This window comes from Alnus glutinosa, chromosome 12, assembly GCF_958979055.1.
Source record: "Alnus glutinosa chromosome 12, dhAlnGlut1.1, whole genome shotgun sequence".
Taxonomy (NCBI): domain Eukaryota; kingdom Viridiplantae; phylum Streptophyta; class Magnoliopsida; order Fagales; family Betulaceae; genus Alnus; species Alnus glutinosa.
The window spans coordinates 11,441,711-11,457,583 of NC_084897.1; positions in this window are offsets into that span (position 1 = coordinate 11,441,711).

The following is a 15,873-nucleotide window of genomic DNA, read 5'->3' on the forward strand; positions in this document are numbered from 1 at the left end:
CATCATTTTATTACCGTTGATGTGGCACCTAAATAAATCTATCAAATGTTTTAATGAAATTTGACTCTATGGACTAAATTATTTTTTTGCATACCCCAGGGACCTTTAAATTTACTTTATATGATAGTGAGTAATTTGTAATTAGGCCAACTATAGGGACTGATTTTGCATTTATCCCTATTTTATTTTATTTTTTTCTTTTTATTAAGAGTTACACATATCATCATTTTGTTGGTACTGATGTGGACACTAACGGAATCCGTCAAGTGGTTTGGCAGAATTTGATTGTAGGTATTAAATTGTTATTTTGTCCTACCCTAAGGATTTGTGAATTATTTTTTGAGTAATGCTACACATCATCCCCTTATCATCCTTTTGTCCTCCCAAATTTGATGTGGCTCTTAAAATCACCATTAAATTTATGATAAATCATTATTGAATTTTGATTCAATGGTGATTTTAAGAGCCACATCAATTTTGGGAGGATAAAAGGTGGACAAGAGGATGATGTGTGGCATTACTCTTACTTTTTATACACTGCATAGAAAAATTTGTAATTTAGGCCAACAGGGACTCATTTTGCATTTATCCCCAAATTTTATTTTTTATTTTTTAGTTAAATACCTAAGTGGTACATGTGGCAAGAGTCATAATCAAACAGCCGCCTCGGTTTCAAAAAGTATCATAGGTGGTACTTGTTGTCAATGGAAATACTCGCTTGGTACTTCTATATAGGTTCCATCCATTTTTTTTTACGGTCATCCGTGTCACCCCCTTAAAATGGTGACACCTAGCTCGATTGCCACATATTTGATCCAAATCAAAATATCATCCTACATGGTCGTGTATCACAGGTGATACCTATACTTTTAATGGCACATATGATGTAGAAAAATAAATAAAAAATAAAAAATAAAAAAATTACTTAAAATTAATTAATTTATATATATATATTAGGAACAAAATGACGGTGGCTCAGCCAAAATGGGGGTTGGCCTCCCCCAATTTATTTTTCTTTTTTTTTTTGTAAAAAAAAAAAAGTTAATTTTTATTATTTTCTGCATCCTTTGTGGCATTAAAAGTATAGGTATCACCTGTGATACACAACCACGTAGGATGATATTCTGACTTTGATAAAATATGTGGAAACCGGGACAAGTGTCACGCTTTTAAGGGGGTTGACGTGGATGGCCATAAAAAAATGGACGAAAGTACCAAGTAGGTATTTCGATTAACGACAAGTACTACCTATGATACATTTTGAAACCGAGGCGGCCATTTGATAATGGGCCTTACCACAGGTATCAGTAAGGTATTTAACCCTTTCTTTGTATTAATCCATGCCCCCTGGTTTTTTTTTTTTTTTTTTTGGGTAATTATATTTTCCCCCCATGAACTACCAAAAAATGCGCGATGCCCCCATGAACTACTAATTCGATCAAAAAAGAGCATTCAACTACCACAGTTACATGTTTTGCCCCTTTCTATTAGCCTAACTCGTAAAAATACATAAATACCCTCACTCAATTTAAAAAATGACCTAAATGCCTTCAACTTTTTTTTTTAAAAAAAAAAACAAACAAACAAACAAAACAAAGGAAAAGGGATGCTGTCAGAGGGGGTGGTTGCCACCCCTTAGGTGGAGGGGGTGGCCTGTGAGCCACCCCCAGAGGTGGCTCTGCCACCCTAGCTTTTCTCTGGGGTGGCCGCGAGCCACCTCAGAGGTGGCCGGACCCACCTCTGGGGGTGGCTCGCATGCCACCCCCTTTTCTTTTTCTTTTTTCTTTTTTCTTTTTTTTGCTCTTTTTTTTATATATATACACACACACACACACACACACACACACACACACACACACACACACACACACACACACATATATATATATATATATATATATATTAGTTTTAATATTTTTTATTAATAAATTTAAACCAAATTAATAAACCAATTTTATTTTTATTTTTTTTTATCAATTGAGGGCATTTTTTTTCTTTTAATCAAAATTAACGTCCAAAATTGGCATATCCCGTCCATGTTAACGGGTCTGACTGACGGAAGGAGACAAAATGTGTAAAGTTGGTCGTTGGATGCTCTTTTTTGATCGAGTTGGTAGTTCATGAGGGGCATCGCACATTTTTTTGTAGTTCATGGGAGGAAAAGATAATTACCCTTTTTCTAAAAAAAAAAAAAAAAAGTTTAGTTTAGTTTAGTTTTTAAGAGAACAGGGGTTTTATAGGAATATAATAAAAAAAAGTAGCCTTTTTGACACGCCTTGGCAGTTTAATAAATCACTTTTGCACACATGTTACTTCATGCGGCTATTTTAAAAACGGTTGTTAGATCAAAGGGAGCTTTTTTTATATTTTTCTCTTTACGTTAACATATTTCATAACTAACCTTCAATACAATCAATAATGAAAATATAGTTTTATTATACGTGAACTTAATGTAATGTATGAAGGAAAAATTATTAAACAATCCTTAAGATTTAGACGTGTATCAAATTGATATATAGGATCAAAATAAGTTACTATAAATCTTCTAATAGTAAGCTTTTTGTATTCATTTAATCTTTTTTTTTTCAATTTCATATATATCTAAAAAAAAAAATTGGAGTGGCCTCCATTTGTTAGGTGAGGCCTCCCCCCACAAATGGATGCACAACCACCCATCAACCGATCACTTGGCATCTTCATCGTTGCAAACTTCCAAATTCTAACCAAAGCTAACCTGATAATTATCGACGTACAGAGGGGTTCGAGATAGAGGAGAACACTATGTAAGTCTATGACTTAGTAAATAAATCATTACAAGACTAGTTATGAAATAAGCTTTAAGCACAACTTTTTAATTGTGGAATCATAAACATGAGCATTTTGCAAAAATGGCAAGTATTGCCTATGTTACTACGCTCTCATTAAAAGGTCAGGATTTGTTTTGAAATATTTACGGAGGCATAGTTCCAGTGATAATACATATAGTTTAATGCAGGGGAAATCATGCTAAAATATGTTTTGTATACATATATGTTATAGTTCATTTCATATGGTCTACCCAAGATATTAACCTCATCCCGGCAGGGTAGATGCTATCCCGAGGGACCTATAATACAACACCGGTGTCCCGGATATGTACTCATAGCATCATTTATTAGCAGCTCGAATGAGTTTGACCTCGGGTGGCCCACGCTACTAGCAAAGCTGTAATTGTGACCCCCATTCAACCATGGTGCTCTGGTCACAAAACAACCATTGTATCTAAGGCTCATCATAACACATTATAAACTTTTGACCATAAATACTAACTAGTATAATAGTAAGCCCATGGCTGTTCTGCCACACGTACGGGTGTACCATGTCTTACAATGCAGTAATATAGTTAATTTATCGTTAAAATAGCAATACTTATGTTGCAATAGTTATCAAATACTTATAGAATTTTAACAGGCTTATAACATATTGTTTAAGAAAAGTAAACCATGCTTAATCAGTTAACATATTGCATCTGTTATGAACTCCGTTTTGTAAGTATTTACTTACCTCGTCTGTTCATTCATAAACTGGGACATCGTGGATTCCTGCTACTGCGAAACATAATATAAGATTAATAACACTCATTAATCTATAATTAAAACCCTATTTTCAGCATTTCTGGCGTGCCTCGATCGTTCAGCAACAAGGACTAATAAGTGCCGAATGTTGCACATTCAAGCCACTTAACTCGCATATGTTAATTCCTTGTTATTTGTTTAATTTATTTATTTTTTTCATATTTCAAGGCTTTAAATGATAAATGCAAGAATTCCATGGGAATTTGGCTTAAAAAGGACACTTTGGAAGTATGTTAAAGGCCTGAGATTGAGTGCATCAGTAGAAAGGCTCGAACACACCAAGGCTCGAGCACCCCACCAGCAAGGCTCGAGAGCAACAGAGCTCAAGCGCATCACTCCTAGGCTAGAGCGCACATCCCTTGGGCTCGAGCGCATGCGGGCATACAATACACTGTATGAGTCATTTTTCACCTAGGATTGGAAAATTCTTAAAAGGAAGGAGTTGTCTTTCTTCTACTTGGACTAGTTCCGATTTTCCTAAGGTTCCTAAGACTTTTAGGCCTCTCCTAATCCCTATAAACATGTCTCTAAACATTGAAGAAAGACACACTGCTACTTAGAGCAAATTCAAAAAATACTTCTTGAAGAGTTGAAGAGAAGTAACCATGGCAGGAGGTCATTGCAGCAGTGTCATGAGCGGCTAAAACCCTTCGTAGGGTATTGATGTAGCCCTTCCCAAGTACAATGGTTTGATTATATTTTAATTTAGAGTTTTTTTAGTTTATGCATGTTAGTTGTATAATTATGAGAATTGCTACAATTTGATATTGTTCTTCATATTTTAATGCAATTGTTCTTAAATTCAAAATCAATATTGGTGAAATTTTTCTCGTCTTAGAAAGCTTTTTACCTTTATTGAACACAAATCAATCTTATTTTCTGTGATTATGAGAATGATCAACGGGTTTTTAATTGACATATGATCAAAAAGATTAGATAGATCATGCTTAGGGAAGACGGATCGTACTACACCCTAGTTTATTGTAATTTAGGTAGACGATCTATGCTAACCGAAGATGGGTTATACTATTACATACATTATATGTATCCTATTAAAGAACTAGATAATCCATACCTAGGGAAGACAGGTTGTACCGCATCTTACTGGTTAGGTGGACGGTTCGTGCCAACCGAAGATGGATTATACTTATTTTTTTTTTAATAAGGTAATTTCTTGTTTATTTATAACATGTATAGAATGAATTTCTCTGATTAAATATGATAAACCATTGATGTGCAGATAGCGGTGAAGTCAATACTCTACTCTACTCTCTCTCTCTCTCTCTCTCTCTCTCTCTCTCTCTTATATTTCAATTATCTTTTGCGTTTAGTTTATGCATTTTAGTTAAAAACAAAATCAACAAATCTTTTCTTTAGTTATTTTTAATCTTCATAAACTTAATACCAACATCCTTGCAGTCCTTGAGGTTCGACACCCTCTCTATAGCCTTGTCCTACAAAGATTCGCTCTATTGCGAGTGGTAATTTATTATTGATCTATTTTTGCTTTAAAAAGACCACATCAGTTTTTGGCGCCATTGCCGGGGACTGCTTAACGGTTGCGTTATTAAGTTTTAATGATTAAATCTAGCTTAATTATTTTCTGTTTCTTTCTTCTTCTTTTTTTACTCTTAATTTCAGTTTCTAATTCTGCTTTTAGTTTTTTTTTTTTCCTCTCAGTTTTTCTCACTCAAGTCCAACGCATCCAGCAGTCTGTGATCGAGCGCAACATCCCTGCTCTCGAGCTCTTCTCTGCCAACAGTACGCTCTAGCGCACTCTGTCGTGCAATCGAGCGGACTAGCATTGATCTGTCTAATTCCAGCAGCTGCAACACCTAAATTCTAGCATACCTACGGGCCGTTTGTGAGCTTTTCATTATGTTTTTATTTTTATTTTCTTTTGGTTTATGATAGGTATCGTTCTTTATCATTGCCTTTAAATTCTTGTGACCCCGACATTGAGCGCACTCTTAGATAACTTAGATTCGAAAGGAACTCTAATTTGCTAGGAGCGCGTCTCACTGAGACTATGGGTGGCGATAACCCTATGGCTTTGCAAGATCACTATCTCCCTACCACGTACACTTCTCCCATATCTCTCAAGCCGCCGGATGTTACGACAGCTCATTATGAGATTTGAAAATAAATATTGACTTCTAATTTAACCAAGTGTGTGTATTTGTGTGCAAACAAATATCTTAAATGCGGAATTTAAATAAGACAAGATATTTGTTACGAAGTGAAAACTCTGTGAAGAGAAAAACCACTCCGGGGCAGCCAAACCTAAGAAATCGACTATCCAAAAACAAAGCTAGTTACAAGACACTCGTACTCACATACCCTTATGCAGTACTCATACCTTTAACTCTGACACGAAGCCCATCGTGAACACTTCCCAACCAGATCTTCCACCTAAAGGGGTTTTTGATGGATTCATTTACCTTATGGCCGACCCCTAAGATAGACTTCACATGAACAACGAGCACACACCGGCAACGGCTTGAGAGCTAGCAGATCTTCAATTCTCCTAAACACCCTCTCAAAGCACTATGGAATTCACTGTCGAATTCTGTACAAAATACAAGCCTAGGGCCCTCTATTTATAGGCTTACAGGAAACCTAAAACTGCTGAGATTCGGGCTCTAGTTGTCGAGCGTACGGACGGTTTTTTGCGATATCATTTCAGAAACAGTGTAATTCTATCTTTATCAGGTTCACGTCCGGACGGCTTGACCGAGCGTCCAGACGATCTTCGCTAAAATCCTTTCCGCGTTCGAACGGAACTCTGGAATATTCTGAAATACTAGACATCGTCCGGATGTGTTGCTATGTCATCCGGACAGCTTGCATAGACTTCCCAAACAGTGTCGACTTCTGAAATCCAACTTCGTGTTGAACCATGATTGACCTAGCATCCAGACGGTGTTGCTCTGATGTCCGGACGTCTTCATCGTTATCTGTAAGACACTGCGGGGCGTCCGGACGTCTTCAAAGGCCCGTCCGGACGGTTGCACAGGAACCGGCTGTTTTGTCTTGGATTTTGCAAGGACTTTTCATGGACATCTTCTAGAAGCTTCTGATCAGTTAATTTCTTTGATTTGATCATTTTCTGAATACATGAAGGTTCTGAATTGAAAACCGACCATCCTGTTAACATGCAACCATTGCATAAAGTGTTTTTGTTTACCATCTTTCCTAGGGCTTAGTATTGAAAATCCTTACGATTTTCTCAGTGAATTCCTAACAATCTGTTCTACCATTAAATTGAGCGGGTTCACCGAGGACGCTCCAAGGATGCGTCTCTTTCCCTTCTCCCTCAAGGTAAGAGTCAAACATTGGTTTCATTCTTTAGCACCAAACTCCATTACTTCTTGGGCTCAATTGCAACAAGAATTCCTTAAGGAGTATTTTCCCATAGGAAAAACCAATGATATTAGGAGAGCTATCACTAATATCTCCCAATATGAGGCTGAACAATTGTATGAGACCTGGGAAAGACTCAAGGACCTACTTAGATCATGCCTGCACCACGTTGTCCCAAAATGGCAGCTAGTGCAAAGCTTCTATGAAGGCTTGACCGAGCCTAATAGACAAATGACAGATGCATCTTGTGGGGGAACATTTATGATGAAAAGTGATGATGAAGCATGGATCTTGTTTGAAAACTTTAGTAATAATTCTATTTAGGATGCATCTACTAGATGTAGGGCACCTGCACCTAAAGCACCAAAGAACGAAGGTCTTTTTGAAATTGGACATTCAATGGATATAGCCACTCAAGTAGTTGATGCTATCAATAGGAAATTCGATCAATTGATGGTTGCTAGTTTTGCTTCTAATTCTGCTCACATGCACACGCAGCACACACCATGTTCATTCTGTTATAGTCCTATGTATCACATAACCGATTGTCCTACTGCAAAAAAAATTTCTGTTGTTTCACATGAGCAAGTCAATGCAGCATTCTCACGTTCGGGTAATGATCCATACTCCAATACTTATAACCCAGGGTGGAGAAATCACTAATGAAAGGCTCAAGCTTTAGGTAACTCGGCCCTAGGGATGCATATAATCAAGCTCAATCTAACAGGCATCCCTACCAACCTTTTTCCACATACAGGCCTCCACAGCAGCAATCCCAGGCTACACCATTTGTAACGACCTAGGAAAAAGCGCTAGCCAAATCTGCGCTATCACCCCAAAAGGACTAGTCAATTTGGAGCTTTCTTAGAATCCATTATAAAGTCCAGTTTTACCTAGTAACTAGGCAATGTGAGACTTAGCACCTATGAGTATATCTTTATAAACCACTCACTCTATGTGAGTTATTCATCTCTTCCCAATATGGGATCGGGATGTTACAAACTCCCCCCCTTAAATCCTTGACGTCCTCATCAGGGTTATGTCATGCGATGCTCCAGTACCACATAACCTGGCGTTACTAGGTAACTTTAATACTATTTGTAACGATCTAGGGAAAAGCTAGTCAAATCTGAGCTATCACCCCAAAATGACTAGTTAATTTGGAACTTTGTTAGAATCCATTATAAAGCCAATTTTCACCCAATAACTAGGCAATGTGGAACTTAGTACCCATGAGTATATCTTTATAAACCACTCACTCTATGTGAGCTATTCATCTCTTCCCAATATGGGACCGGGGTGTTACATTATTTCCTCGGTCGGATTCTGACTTTCAAGATCAGATGTTGAAATTTATGAGCGAGATGGAATCTCACTGTCACATAGTGAACTCTCACTCGAACGTTCGTACAAGGCTTGAGGAATGTTCTGCATTACCAGAATGTTTGCAAATCTAAAGATAATCTAAAACTAACGTGCTAGCTCTTAAACAAAGCTCTTAATAGCATAATAATGACATTATTAAACATGTCACTGTGACCATTTATGAAAATCAAGAGTTGTTGAAAGCTTATATTTTGAAAATGTCATTTTTCTTTTGAAAGGGAAAAATAATTCTTTAAAGCTTGCATGAAATGAAAATTGTAAAACAACCAAAAATGATAGAATATTAATAATTGTGAAAGAGGGGTTAAGCAACAAGGGTTACCTCTAATGAAGGTGGATTATCAATAACACTCATCTTCTCACTCTGAAACTTTCTTATAATCAGGAGGTATGATAGAATAGGTGTATGTCGTAGAAATGATGTAGAGAGGTGTAGGGCAAGGGTATTTGTAGGCAAGGAATGCAGAGGATAAGGATCAATTGATTTGGTCATTTGGTGAACGTTCCTTAAGTAAGTAACGAATGTTTGTGTAAATTTTGGGTTAGGCGATCGTTCGTGGTACGATCTGACATACATGCTGAAGGTATGAGATGTACCTTTCAACATATTGTACAACACGTCAACGGTCGTTCCTGGTAGGGACCATGATCGTCCGCGAAGGGATAAGGATTGACTAGCCACGTCAGCTAGGGTTTCTCGTGATCGTTCGCGAAAGTGTAACAAACGTTGATCAAAGGAATAACGGGCATTCCAAGAATCATGGAGAATGTTAGGGGAGGAAAATAATTAAATTTTAAAAGCATTCTATTTTGTAGAAAAAAAAAATTGTTTTTGATGGTTGTGTGATTGGATTAATTTTTTATAAAAATATTGATTTTTATACAAGGCATTACAGATACTAAGTTACTACTTTAATGATTTTAATGTTTTAAAGCTTACTAGGTAATATCCCTTACTAAGCTAAAGAATGATTTTCATATGATTTTATAAGCATGTTATGGTTGTTTAAATTCGAGCCGATTATATGTTATGATGATGTATGATTTAAGAATGCTTTCAATAGTCTGAATTATATTGAAATATGCTTTGATGGTGGTTTACAAGTATTTGACATGATTTTTATGAGAAGTTAAGATGTGATAAATGCTTTGTGTTAAGTTATGATGTTACATGAACATGAAAGCAAGGGAAGGAAAAATGTTCTGTTAGCATGCATCATGAACATGTATAAATAAAGTATAAAGAGCCGAAGTTGCCTCCATAGTATAATGTAAAGGGAGCCGAAGTTGCCTCCAAAGTACGATGTAATGCAAGCCGAAGTTGTTTCCATAGTAAAACTGTAATATCCCAGATTTTTATAATATTAATAATAATAATAATTATTATTATTATAATAAATAAAAAAAAAAACTTATTAAGTAAGTAACTTAAGCAACAAGTAGAAAAATAAATAAATAAATAAAAAAAAATCTTATAACTTGTTGTGCAAGTTGTCTTCTTCTATTTTTCTTCTTTTTTCTTGTTTCTTCTTCGTTCATCCGTGTGCTACCCGAGTACACAGAACCACAAAGAGACGAGAGAGATCAGAGAGGGAGAGAACCCGAGAGAGAGACCGAGCAGAAAAGAGATGAAGAGGGAAGAGAGGCCGTGACCGTCGACCCAGGTGTGCGATTCCGGTGACCAGAACCAAAATCCGGCGAGGCAGTGCAATTCCGGTGGAGCCCAGGCCGATTTTCGGCCGATCGTGGAGGACCCGAGAGTGGCTGGAGGTCCGATTTCGGTGGCCTTCGTTCGTGAGACCCGAGAGACCCAATAGAGACCCATAACTCCAAACCCGGTCTTCCGGTGGAACCCATGAAGCCCGACCTTCAGTGGCAAAGTCTGGCGCAATTTTCGGCGATTGGATGCCGTTCTCCGGTGGTTTCCATCGGTGGTGGACTGCCCAGTAAACTGAGGCAGCCGTGAAACCCGAGCAACCCGTGACCCGTACCCATGTGACCCGGTTCTTCATAGCGATTTCCAGCGACTTTTCCCGCGGGAATCAGAGGCGATTTTAATGGGTTTTTGAGGAAAATCCCCAAGGTATATAAATCCTATAATTTTGTGGATTAATTTGCTTATTATGGGATTAGAGTTTGATAATTTTGGGGCTTTTCAACCGGTTGTGTTTAAATAGATTGTGATGTTTTGGGAATTGATTTATTAATGTTGGGTATTGTTGGTTGGCTGATTGAGTGTTTGTGGGTGTGTGTCTTGGCTGAGTCGTGTGTGTCTCTGTTGTTGGTGTCGGCAGTGGGTGTATTTTTAGCATATGTGTGTGATGTTGGATGGGTGTGTATGAGTTTTGGGATCGGTTGGGTTGTGGAGATATGATGATGAGTAATCTAATTTGGTGGTTTTGTGGACTGGATTGTGAGATGACTGAGAGGCTACTGTTTTTGGGTCTTGCTAGCCAGTTAGTTGTTCTCTATTAACAGTGTTTTGATTAGCTGGTTTGTGATGATTTTGGATTTACTGATTTCGAATGGAAGTGAGGTTGTTTTCAAAATTAGTAAAATATGATTTTGTTGTGAATTGGTGATTAGGAATTGTTATGATGATAATTTTTTCTAAATGATCTTGTTGGGAATTTTTTATGAAAGACTTTTGGTTAGTGGCTGATTGGGTTGAAATCTCGTTTATGGAAAATTATATTTGGGTTTCAATATGTTTAAAATTATTGATCCATTGGTTAGTTTAAGAGTAAATTCTGGGTTTGCCTGAGAGTGTTGGTTTTCTAATTATGATTTATTGTTGGATGATTTTTAGGGCATTGAATTTCTGCTTAAGGTTTGAGGATTTATCATGCTTTGGACAAATTAATGAGAAATGAGTTTTCTCTTGATGATTGGATGATGTTTATATTTGGATAAAGTTCTATCTTGTTGCCATAAACTTTAATGAGTTCAACTTAATATTTGTTGTTTGGATATGAAGTTTCAAACTAAGGATTAGTTTATTCAAGGGAGTTGTTTTTAGGGAGTTTTGCGAGATAGGTCAAATGAGTTCATATTAAAATTCTTTGAGCGTTGATGATTTAGTCACTAAGTAATATTGTGGACTATGAGTATTGATGGGTAGTACAATTTGGAGACCTCTTATTACGTGTTATGTTTATTTTAATTAAGTTGTAGGCTTCAAATTTTAGAATATTCTTCTAAGCTTCTTCTTTTAATTTATTAGGTAAAAACTCGATCTCGACGCTAATGGCAAGTTCAAGTAAGGGGATACAACATCGAAAAAACCCCAACAAGATTTTATTACAAATCTTTTGAGAAAATGTTGGGGAATTTTACGAAGCAATTACTCATGTGATTCTTAATGACAAGCTTTTATTACTCATATGTTATTATTCAAGAATTTTGTGCATGAATCATAGTTATGATTAAGAGCATTTTAAAGTTATATATATAGAGCATTCCAAAGTATATGATTTTATTCATGAATACAGTTTTGAAAGAAAAGAGAATCTAAACTTTAAATTCTGCACATGACTATAATTATGAAAGCGGCTCTTACAGTTTTAAAGTAAAGTTTACAGTTATTGCAGAGTCTACAGAATTACAGAAAACGTTCATATGCAGTAATAATTGTTTAACCCTGAGGCACTATTACAGTTAGGATCGGTACCCATAGGGTAGCATGGCAAGCATACCGAAAGACAGTGTGTGCTACCAGCTGGGGTTGGCCTTCACCTAGGGAAGATCCCCAACCCGGATGACTCTCCTCTGTGACGACAGATTGAGTCCATAGGTCTTTGGGACAAAAGCCAACGTGCTCCGCTCACGGGTAATAGCGGTGTAGAGTCTGTAAAGGGTTAAACCACAGTTATAATTGTAAGAGAAAATAAACGAAAAGAAATTACTGGATTATTATAAATTTCATGTCATTCACTTGTTCATAAATTCTGTTTAATTGTTCATATGCTTATGCCTCCTGCCTTAAAACAATACATTCCATGAATCAAACTTTAACACGTGTTTTCTTATAAAACATAAACAGTCTAGCATATCATTTCTTAAACAATTTACATAACTTTAATCTCCAACTTATACTCACCCTAAAATCATATATCATGTTCATACTTCTAAACATCATCATAATTTCAATACACTCAAAAGTACTCTAATCAACTAAAACAGATCATAATCAACATTCAATTGGTTCAGGTTTGTAAAACAATATATATTTTGAAATTCATCATATATGGAAATAATACTTTTCAGTGAATAGAATTAAACTGTCATTATACATGACTAAAGATTATGGCATGAAGGTTTTATAGCATGTTTTACTTCCTTGGTGTTGTAATTTCCTTATTGAGTTGTCGAACTCACCCCTTTTTCCCCCAACCCTTTTCAGATGATCCAGTAAGACGAAGTTATATCCTTGTAAGGGTGTAGACCTCGCTAAGAGCAATAGATCGTTGTGAACCGGCCAAACCTTTATATTGTATAATTTGTCCCTTTTTAAAGTTCAAGGCTTTGTAATTAATTGTTAATAGACAGAATTAATAAAATTCAAAGTATAAATCTAGATGTGGTAAATGCACGCTTCCATTTAAATGTTTTTCGTACTCAAGTTCGTGTTTCCCCTTATATCCCAAAACAGGGGCATGACAAAAACCCGAAGTTGTCTCCATAATAAAAGTATAAGGAGCCGAAGTTGCCTCCATAGTATAATAGGAGCTAAAGTTGCCTCCTAATATGATGACATGCATGACATAAGTTTATGATGATGATTTATGTGATGTGTTTTGTATGAAATTTCCTGCTAGATGTATTAGTATGCATATGTACCTAAATGGGACAAAGCATATGTATACTATTTCAACTGGTTTGCATATGATGATTTATATGGTTTCTTGCTTAGATGTACACGTATACTTATATTCTCCGAAGTTGTGAAGTACATGTATTTATGTATAGTTGAGTATTATGATATTTATATGGTGATATATGTTTCCATACTTAGATGTGCCCGTGTGCTTGTATTCCCCGAAGTTGTAGAGTGCTTGTATATGAGTACTGCTGAGTTATATGGTATACAGGCATGTATGATGTAGATGGATCTATATGTGTATGATTCCAAGCGAGAGATTGTGACATATACATATATTCACAGTTAAGTAGTATGATTTCATGTATTTGTAAAATGCCAGTATTTACCTCATCAGCTACGAAATCTTTTAAAAGAGATGTATTTGTTAGCTATAAAGTAGCTGACATTGTAAATGTATGGTAGAAAGAAAGAAAATTTGGCTCCATGGGAACACCTAGTGGTTTCTATATTCACTGAGACCGTGGACTCATTATACCACCTATGTTACCGTGGAGTTCCATGATTGCATAAATGTTGCTTTGGTTGCAGGTATGTACGTCGTGGGTCATAGATCCCGTGCGAGCTTAGAAGTCGTTGGAGGGATTCCTTTGAGTTGCTATCTTGTGAGGCATTGACTTAATCTAAGTCAATCTCTTGTTATGTGATGTGTACCTTGTGATAGTAAATTGAGATGTATTGATGTTGAGTAATAATATAGAAGCTCTGGTTAGTTTATTTGATATGTTTATTATGTCAATTTATAGGCTAAATTTGTTACAGGTATTTCCACTGCTATGTATAATCTCTGATATGATATGCTCATGGTCTGAGACATTTTTGTATTGATGTTTGGTTCATGGCAAGTTGCCATGCCACTGCGTGATCCATTTTTATTTAAAGATAAAAAAAAATGGGTCGTCACAACAATAAAAATTACCATTAGATCCAAAATTCAATAATAATCCATCTAAAATCTAATGGTGATGAAATATGCCACATCAGAGAGTGTGCACTTAAGAGTGTGAGAGTTGGAGTTTGTATAACATTTCTCAAAATGAGTAATAAATCCAATAGTGATTTTAAAAGTCACGTCAAAGAATGTGAGAGTGAGAGTATGTGTAACATTTCTCACATAAACATGCCACCAAATCGCATTATAGGAAACTACCCATGTTAAATGATACTTTGCATGACCTACACGTGGCAATCCCATGTTAACCCAAAACATAACCCCCGAAGTATGCGAGTGTCAGTTTATTTTTCCATTTTTTTTTTCTTTCTATTTTTCTTTTTATTTTTAACTCATATTTTGTGGTTAACGTGGTTCAAACATGTAGACAGGCATTAACGAGTTGTAAAAGAGTATTTATAGGTGTATCATTACTCTTTACAAATAAGCCATGCATGCTGAATTTAAACTATAAACAATGTTCATTAACATAGATGATGTTCATTGCCATGTTTTTTGTCAAAAGTTTCAGTAAGGAACGTGAATTATTCCCATCAAATCTAAAGTTCGAATTTCTTTAGGTGCAAACAATTCCTTGGTCATGCCCATGGCGAAGCTGGTTCTTATTAGATCCATCTGAGGGGGTTTCTTGCATGCAGGGATGAAACTAGAAATTCAATTTTAAGGGGGTTGGACTGTATAAAAAAAATTCAAAGGCCTAAATAAGGAGAGAGGAAAGAAAAAAGAAAAAGAAAAGACAATTCTTTTCTTTTCTTTTTTTCTTTTTTTTTTTAACAAATTTAAATATTAAAAAACCTTTTTAATCAATTTTTTTAATTTAAATTTCAACAGAGGATGATCTACACATATTTTTAATTTTTAATTCTCTTTACTCTCAAATGATTTTGTAAAGAAAGAATAAATATTTGAAGGATGAGATAAGATGCGTTTTTAAAAAGTGGGTACTTAATTTTTTTTTTAAAAAAAAATTATTATTATTAAAGTTAGAGAATGGTGAGTGAATGCTAAGGGCACCAATTGTATGCAAATTGTCATTCTTTTAGATCAAATTGGTATGAGAAGGAGTAATGAAGTGAAGCATTGCTTCACTAGTGATCAAGCATACATTTCTCCATTTCCAATTCGTGTGATTTAATTTTATGCCACATTTGTTTTGGCATAAAATATTTTCTGTTCTAGTGTTTGGTGCGACCAAAAGTAATAGTCCATTGAAAGTATTTCGGTTTGACCAAAAAAGCTTATTTAGTTTCAGAAAATGATTTACATTTTTAAATTCCGTATACTATTTTTCAAGTTTGAGTTTCTCATTTTCAAACCGCTGGACCATCATTGGACCACCACCAAGACAGACCTGGACCACCACCAAGTCACCACCAAACCACCATGGATCATCACCAAGCCACCTCCGGGCTACCGTTGGACTACCACCGAGCCACCCCTGGATCACAGCTGAGCCACCCTAGACCACCATAGAGCCACCTTGGACCATCACTGAGCCACTCCTAGATTGCCACCATCCTCTAGGCCCACGTTGCCACAGGCGTTGCACACCCATTTCTTTGGGTCCGACATTTTGGTTGTCGTGGGTCGGGTCGCAAGCCTGATGGGGTTTGTGGGGATGAAGAGATTGAAGCAGTTACTTTTTGGCGGGGAGGTCTGTTTGGCTGCTTGGACTAACA